The 8,769-nt window shown below is 36.8% G+C and overlaps 1 protein-coding gene across 4 annotated transcripts in view; it reads left to right on the top strand.

Moving 5' to 3' along the window:
• The first annotated feature begins 5,539 nt into the window (after positions 1-5,539).
• The window catches only part of ASB15 (ankyrin repeat and SOCS box containing 15), a 32,251-nt gene continuing 29,021 nt past the window's right edge, over positions 5,540-8,769 (top strand). For 3 of the 4 annotated variants that reach the window (XM_028489803.1, XM_007101042.3, XM_028489802.2), the window contains exon 1: positions 5,540-5,622. The gene's annotated coding sequence lies outside the window, so the exon portion shown is untranslated. Of the gene's footprint in view, positions 5,623-8,097; positions 8,244-8,769 lie in introns of all 4 variants that reach the window. The other variant, XM_028489801.1, reaches the window with a different exon arrangement.

Genomic DNA, 8,769 nt, shown 5'->3' with positions numbered 1-8,769 from the left:
CCGTTTTTTTTTTTTTTTCCTACAGGTGATTATCAAATCTCATCTGAATTTATGCTGATTTGTTGTACATGTCAGCAATTTCTGATGTACTGCAAAGTGATTCAGTTATATATATGCCAGGCATAGTACCTTGCACATAGAAATTACTTTTAAAATATTGAATGAAGAAAAGGATATATGAATAGTAAAATAAAGTTCAAGTAACAAAAGTTATTCACAATCCCTGCTGGAAAATCAAGTTCTGTCCTAACTGCTCACAAACTACCTGCTTATATTTTGCCAGTTTAAAGAAATCATGACACTTACCCTTGCAAAGCTTCCTGGTTCCTCTTTCACTCTCTGTCTTGCTCAGACTTTACCAACAGTGTTTCTGTGATCAGAACTGGCTATTTTTCAGTCTCTAGGAAGGAACTTGCCAGGACCTGGATACCTTTCGTTTTATTATTTGCCATTTACCTAAACTGTGAACATACCCCTCTCTCCTGCTTCTACTTCTTTCTCTTTAAAGAACTGTTCTTTAAAAAGTTCTATAGTTTTAGTACTTATTCATTGATTCATTCATGCCATCTCAGTTAATTTGAAGCTTTAGCTTTTAACATTATTATCACCAGTCTTTATATTTATCTGTATTATAGGGGCCCTTGCCATCTTTAATATACACACTTTTAATATCTGAGCTCATGAAAGAGATTGCTGTGAACCACAGTAATTTCATTCAATGCTTCACCCTCTTCTTTCTCAGTGAAATTTGTGTGTGCCTGGTTAGAATTTTATATCCTATACCCTACCCTCCCTCTTGTAAATATTCAGGCAACTGAATCATTGCCATCTGGAAACTTTATGAATTCTAATTTCTCTTATTTCCTATCTGAAATATCCAGTTTCTGTTTTTCTTAATTAATATAAATCTATGACACAATTTATATGTGAGGTATTTTATATGCAAAGGTTAAGAATCAGGTAACAGTATTAATAGTAGATGTTATCCAATATATAAAAATGTGGGTCATGTTTATTTTACCAATTATATTTGAGTACATTGATTCCATAGTAACAACATGTTTTCTTTGATAATTTCAAAGCTTAATTGGGAAAAATCTTAGATGAAAATATCTTCTTAGGATTGAAGGATGAGGATCTTAAATTTATTTCTTGAATATCTGTTGTTAAATTTCTACATTGCTATATACTCAACTGCAGAGGTTATAATAGTTATGTTCTCTGAATTCTTTTTTTTATTACCAATTCACTTCCATGCAAAACAAATTCGTCATAAATATTCTCAGAAATATCCTGAATGGCTTTTCTGTTTCCTTCTATTTAATTCCCGCCTGACTTTAGCCTGAGGGCCTGATAGGTAATTGTAGTCAAAATGAAAGTTTAAAATCAACTCAGAACTAGTTTGCAACTTGCCTGGTACCAAGGGATTTGCAAATCTGTAACTCAGTCAGCTCTTGGGAGCTGAGTTAATTATGGCAAATCACACTAATTAAATTATTTACTAGGTCTTTATTAAAAACAAATCTGTTATGTTTTAGAATGCATTGTGGATTTGCCTTAAGACTCCTAGCTTGTCTTGCCCTGTATTATGAAATTCCTAGTTAGACATTTAGTTTAAGTGAGAACCTTAAAGATACGGTGAAGCTGCAAGTTTCTCTTGCTGCTGTTTAGGTCCCCAGGCCTTCAATTCAATTCATATCTATTGAACACCTGCGTTGTGCAAGTCCCACGTGTTATATGTTATACTCTATGTCCTCAGAGGTTACAAATAAAAACCTGATGTAAGAAATGTACATAAATGACTACAGTTCAAGGCAAACAAAAAATACATAATCAGAAAATAAAAGAGAAAAAGATGGGCTCTGACACGATTAGAACTTCACAGAGATGGGGAAAGCAGATTTAAGCTGGGTCTTAAAGAAGCGGAAGGGCCTCTACAGGCAGAAATGGGGAGTGGCACTGAGGGCATTTGAGACAGGTCACACTGTGACTAGGACACAGAGGGAAGAATATGCGTGACCTGATCAGAGAGCAAGCAGGTTAAGCTAAGGTAGCAGGTGAAGTCTTGAGGGGCATGGCAACCCACGGGTCTCTATTGCAGGGCTTGATAAGTTTTTGGTTTGGCTACTTTGTTGAGTTGCTGGAATCATTGAACAAAGCAGCCATTACAATCAACTTGCCAGGTACAGAGGCAGCTCTGAGTTTGCCTCTGCTTTGGGCCACTTAAGCAGGGGCTACTCTGCAGTGGAAAGACACTGCACAACATCTCTCACTCCAGTATGGGAATGGGGAGGGCAGTGATTCTACATAGGAGCACTGGTGCACACACACACATCTGCACTCACGCTCCTGGGAGGCCTCCAGCATATGGGCAAGTCTGTCTGTGTTAAAATCCTAGCTCTGCCCCTATGAGCTATGCAAACCTTTCTATGTGGCAAGGTCTTTACCAGACACTGGTGATGAAGTGGGAAATGTAACTGGGGGCCAGTACAGAATACTCCCCACTTTCTGCCTATTATTGGTTTAGTGTGCTTCTACGGCACTACCTTACTAAAAACTACCCTCGCGTCACTTGCCTTTGTGCTGCTGTGTGGAAACAAAATGACAGAGTGATGTCAGCAATGCAGTTTCTCCCAGGGGCCTGTGACATCAGCGCTCCTGATGGAAGGCGGTGCTAATACATTTGACTCACAGTTTCAGTCGTGTTCCAGTCTGAAAAAAACAAAAACAAAAACAAACAAAGCAAAACAGTAGAAAGCACAGCAAGAGCAAACAACCAATTACCAAAGTTCTGGTAAGCATACTAAAACAATTTCTTTTCTTTTCCCACATTTTTCTACTCTGTTTTATACACAGCTGAAATAAAATGTGCATTTTTAAAAAAAATAACAGCCCCCAAGACCAAAATAATGAACAAGTGCAGACAGGAAGGAAGGAGAAGGAGAAAATCTGAAATATACCAAAGTATAAAAATGAAGCCAAGTGAGACATACACAGTACTGCTCCCTAAACTACAAAATAATAGGGCAGAACAATGTAGGGTTCTCCAAGATGTGTGAATGACACCATTTTGCCCAAGAGGCAAGATAAAGCTGCAGTCTGATAAGGCTTTTATGGAGAATGGGCTGTATCAGAAGGGAATATGGGGTGCCAAATGGCTTTGTGGGGTGGATGGGATAGTAGGGCTCATGGTAACAAGAGCTGTATTTTAAATTCTCAGTCAAAGGCCTGCAAGCCCCACACCTGTTTTCAGGAACACAGAGTACCTGTGGGCAGATGAGAAGTGTGGTGGCAGTGGGTGCCTTAAATGTGAAGACTGGGAAGCCGCATGGCTCCCTGGAAGTTCACGTACAGCGCTGCCCAAGTCTCCTGTTCCCAAAATAAAAGTGGGTGGTTCCAGGGACAGTCCCTTTAACACTGTGCTGCAACCAGTTCAACCTAAGCCTCCTCGTATCAGTTGCTAACATTATCAACTTGACACAGGACATGCATTTCTTGATATATATATATATATATATATATGAGACACCTATTTGGAGGTCGGTAATGTTATATGTACCTTCCTCAGAACAGCGGTAGTATTCAGTAGTCGTTTACTGCTTGATCACATCCTCACTGAAACTCACCCTCACCTGTAAACCACAGGTACACTGTTCAAAAATCCTATTCACTTTGTTTGCATTTGAGAAAACCAACAGGAAAAGCCAATTTCCAAAACAGGCAAATGTGGAAGTGATTATTAGCATTATGAATAGGTCATTCTCTTAAATGTTTGAATTACTCAAAGTCTGCTTTACTGTGTGTGTATAGATGATTAGCTACTTGAGGAATAGATCTCATTAAAATGGTGAGTGCCATGGTCATTGTATTATTATTTTTTTATTATGGTTATGATTATTATTACTCCCATATTACAGATGAATAAACTGAGTCTCAGAAATTTAAATAGCAAATCTAAGGTGACAGAGAGAGTAAGTGGTGAGGCAAGACGTTCATAGGTCTGTGTCATCAGTAGCATATTTTCATTTATTTACCACACCGTTTCTCTTTTTCGTTCTTTCTATTATTTTAAATATTGTACGATATAAGTAGATCTATAATAACTATTATATAAATGGATAAAACAGTCATAAATTTATTCACATAAGAGCAGAAATGTCCCTGAAATGTACCAAACTACATTTTAAAATGTCGGGTATAGGTTTTTTTCATAAATTGAATTATACTCTAAACCTTCATATGAATTTTTAATATTATAAGTTACAAAGCTATAAAAATTAGTTTCACAGTGTTGCTTGCTTTTTATAAGAATTCTTTATTGAAAAATTTCAAATCAGATTAATAATTATAAAATGTGCACAATGTTCTAGCCTTCAACCATAACTATTTCAAGACACAGTTAATGGTGGTATAAATACAAAATATTTCTTGGGGTTTGCTCCAAGGATGACAGAAATACAGCCTCTTTTATCACAAAGAGGAGGTAGAACCTCTGAATTCACATTTATGGTTTCCACATTTTGAAATAAAACTGGTAAATTCACTACAATCCATGGGTTTATTCATTAACACTAAGTACAGAGAATGAATCAGAGAGATAAGAAGAAAAATAAAAGCATATAGTACTCCACGAAGCCTAGGGAGTAGAGAGTTTCAGGAAAAAAGGGAGGGATCAATGGCAGCAAATCCAACAGAGGGCCTGAAAAATAAGAAATGAAAAGTGTCGATCAGCCTTAGACACTAGGAGGTCAGTGAGACACTTGAGAAGAGTTATTTTAATGGAGCCGTGGGGATGGAAGCCAGATGGCTTTGTGAATGCTGACAGTGGCCAAGTTAATCCAGGGATACCCATTTAAAAACAAATTTAAGGCAGATTATTTTCATTAGAAAATCAATAACACACTAAACTTTATTTTTTAAAAGAAAACAAACAACCCTTCCCAATTAAAATACTAATTTTCTGCTTGCTTTACCTCTGCTGCTCACTTTAGACTCTATGTTTTATAACTTGACCTAAAAAGTCTTGATCAGATTAGATATCACTGAATGTCATCTCCCCATCTGTGTATCAGACTGGTAGGTATGAAATGCAAATCAAATGAAAAACAGTAAATTCCTACAACAAGAAGATCATATTTAATGAGATTTGACATGAGTCTAAAAGACAAAGAATGAGAAAGAGTGTGTGTTAAAATTGACTAAAAGTGGATTTGGATCTGCAGATGCAGAGACTCACAGATTTGTCTCTTGAACAACTGATTTTAAAATATTTTTAAATTCTACTTAAGTGGTTTTGCTTTGTTCCTTCAGCAAGGACCCTCATAGCAACAGGGTTGGCAGATCATTTGTTTTCATGAGAGCTCTTTGAACCAATCAGGACCCAGATAATCTTATTACACCTCTGTGGCCATGTGTTTCTTGTGATGAGGGTCCAGAGAAATCTCACTTTACTATGTGCCAGGAATCGTTCATATTTCAGTTGTATAAGGTCAGATCTTAATTTAGCCACCAGCTGGGTACTTAATTTTAGATACACAGAGGAACACATTGGCTCCAAGACACTTCCTCTGATTTAGGAAGGCAAGGTCCTGGATAAGAATGACAAGATGATAATTCCAAAAGGTGAGAGATTATGAAATATTTTACCTGTTCCTCACCAACTAGCTTCAGTAGTCTAGTATTGGGAATATTTTGAAGAGATGGAAACACGTATTGTGATAGCTTCTCATTACTTTCTTTACCATTGATCACCTGTCTAGGGCCTTTTTAATTACAGAATAAAGCCAGGGTTGTTTCATTCGTTTACAGAATATTAACTCAATTGCATAGTTATTAAGCTTAATAAAAAATAGTATCACGAGAAAAACAGATCAAGAATGAACATGCTCATAGAAAGTGTCAGCATAGACACTATGGAATGTCTTAGCTAGCCCTGGTTTCTGAGAAAAAAATTAAATGATTTTTGTGAATAATTAAATTTTTATCAAGGTGTTTTTAAATCACTTATAACAAAAGATGGATGCTTAATATTCAGATTGAAATAATTCCTTTAAATTCTTTTAAGTCAGATGGAAAAAAAAGGATCTCAGTAGAACTGGAAATTCGCTTCTGGAAATTAAATCATAGAGTCTTGAGGTTGTCAAGTCCTTAGAATTTATTTGAGACCATCACCCATCTGGCTCTTAAATGAATAGATAACTTCTAAGGAACATTCTACATCTAAAATGAAATGATTTCTATGAAATAGCAGTAATGTGGACGAGGAAGTCCTAACATTGCTTTTTGCTGAGAACATTATATTATTGTCATAAAATATCGTAATTCTACACTTTGTTGTTTTTATGGGAATACCTTGTTTTGAAATGAAAATCTACCTAAAATATTTATATTTCCACTAGAGTTGTTTGATAGATTTGCTAGTTATTTGCTTAAACTCTTTAAAAAATTTTTTTCTGAGGCTTATGAATATTTGGATTATAAAATGAGACACTTTTGTATTAATTCCATCAGAGTAGCTGAGTCATGAGTTACAGTACAGCGGTCAAGCTGTGTGACCTCTAATGTCAAATGACTGGGTTTGTATCTACATCTCTGCCACTCACTAGATGTACAGGCTTGGACAAATTACCTAACCATTGTGTTCCTCAGTTTCCTCATCTGTAAAATGGGGGGCAAGTGTGTCATAGAAATTACATGACATAAAATATTTAACATACTTAGCTTAATGCATGTCACAGGTAGGCACTTAATAGATATTGCTTATAATAAGTATTAAATTCAATAAGACAAATATTTATTGAGGACCTGCTGTGTGCTTGACTCTCTGCTAAACCTTTGAAGGGAGGGGAGTTATTGGTGTTGTTTCTGGGGAAAAGTCTAGAATGCATTATTTAAAGGCAGTAAACTCCTTGGTGCATGGATACTACTGCCTTGTGTCTAGCAATGTGCCTGGAATATAGCAGACACTGAATACATATTCTTTAATGAACGAATAGGATAGTCTGAAAATCCTCAGGAAAATAATAATAATTACTGAGAACTGGTGAGTCAGTGCTCCTCCTTTGTCTTTTTGACTTAGTAGAGAAGAGGAATGTAGTAGATATTATGCATCTGTATTTCAACAAGCTATTTGACAGTACCTCTTGACAATGGTCTTGTTATCATAAAGGAGACATTAATAGTAGATGGTGATGTCTTTGGGAGGATTTGTAACTGGATAAACAGCTTTTCTTGAAAAGTGCTAAATAATAGATCAATGTCAACCTGAAGGCCTCTGTCCTGCGCCAATTTCTGTTCAACATTTGCACTATTAATGGAGCAGGTAGACATATAGAAGACATGCAAATAGAACAATATTTGGAGGGATAGAAAATGCATTATCTCTTAACAGACTGAAATAAAATTCAAATCTAAAATAAAGAAAGAAACACGATAGGATTAAATAAAGAGTCCTACACAGAACTGTACGGCAATAATGTGGGGGGGAAATATGACTTGTAGAATGTAGGGCAACAGAGGTCCAAATCAAGTCTGTAATATAATAACCCCAAATTCGTCTGAACTTGGGCTAAATTAACAGATCTTCAGCATCTAGCAAAAGGGAGGTGGTCACACCTGCTTACTGTTGTGTTGGTCTGACTACAGAGGTCATACTGCCATCAGAGCCCATGGTCCAGAGCCACTTTTAGAAAGAGATGGATAAACAAGTGTGTTTACAAGAAAGCAATCAACATGGTGGAGGAAGGCGAACCCACATCCTAGGAAGAACAGTTGTCCAGGTCTGGGCAGAGAAGCCTCAGTGGAGACCTGACAGCCTTCCTGAGAGATGTTTAAAGGGCTCTCATGTGGCAGAGGAGCACATTTTCTCAACATGGTCCAACTAGAACTAGGATTATAGAATATTTATTCGAGGAGACGGATTCAACTTAAATGTACTTCCTAATAGTTAAAGCTGGCCAAAGATGAAGGGCTGTGTGGGATAGAGTAAACTTCCTGTCACTTTGATGTTCAAGCTGAGGCTGGATAATTACTTGCTGGGCATCTTGGAAATGGAATTTACAAGTGGGGCTACCTAATGCTCTTCAACTCTGAAATCAGGTGATTCTAGAGAAGAGGAAGGAGAAGGAAATAAGGAGTGTGTCAGCATACATGTTCCAGAGTGAGGACTAGAGCTAAAACCACCAGACAATCCCTAGGCTTCTACTTCCCCTTTCCAGAGGGGTTCAGTCACAGAATAACAACAGGTAATGTTTGATGACTGCTTGCAACACGTCAGACACAGCTAATAAAGCAGATGAGCTGGGAGGGCAAATTCAACTACTGTCTCCAGCAGAAAAAAATCAGTGGCCTGTATATAATTTCAGAGTAATGCATGAAGAAATGCAATGGCTCATTATTGAGTTTTTAATGGAAAAAGATTTGACAAGCGCCAAACAGGAACTTCTGCCCTGTTCAGATGAAACAAATATTTCAGGAACAAATATTTTTAGAGAGAGAATATACGTATATCTATATATGTATTTGTATATGTATATATGTATTTGTATATGTATATATGTACAAATGCACATAAACCTATGTATATGAACAATACTTTTTATTAAGGTCTAGAGATATTTAATTTTTATTGTTATTGTAGCTAATTAATGTAGTCAGAACTTTTTTACTCACCCTACAATTCAACTGTGTAAATAAAAGGCAGCTGTTTGGCTTTCCCTGGTGGCGCAGTGGTTGAGAGTCCGCCTGCCGATGCAGGGGACACGAGTTCGT

The sequence above is a fragment of the Physeter macrocephalus genome, chromosome 5 (genome assembly GCF_002837175.3).
Source record: "Physeter macrocephalus isolate SW-GA chromosome 5, ASM283717v5, whole genome shotgun sequence".
Classification (NCBI taxonomy): Eukaryota; Metazoa; Chordata; class Mammalia; order Artiodactyla; family Physeteridae; genus Physeter; species Physeter macrocephalus.
This window is presented reverse-complemented; position numbering and strand designations above follow the sequence as displayed.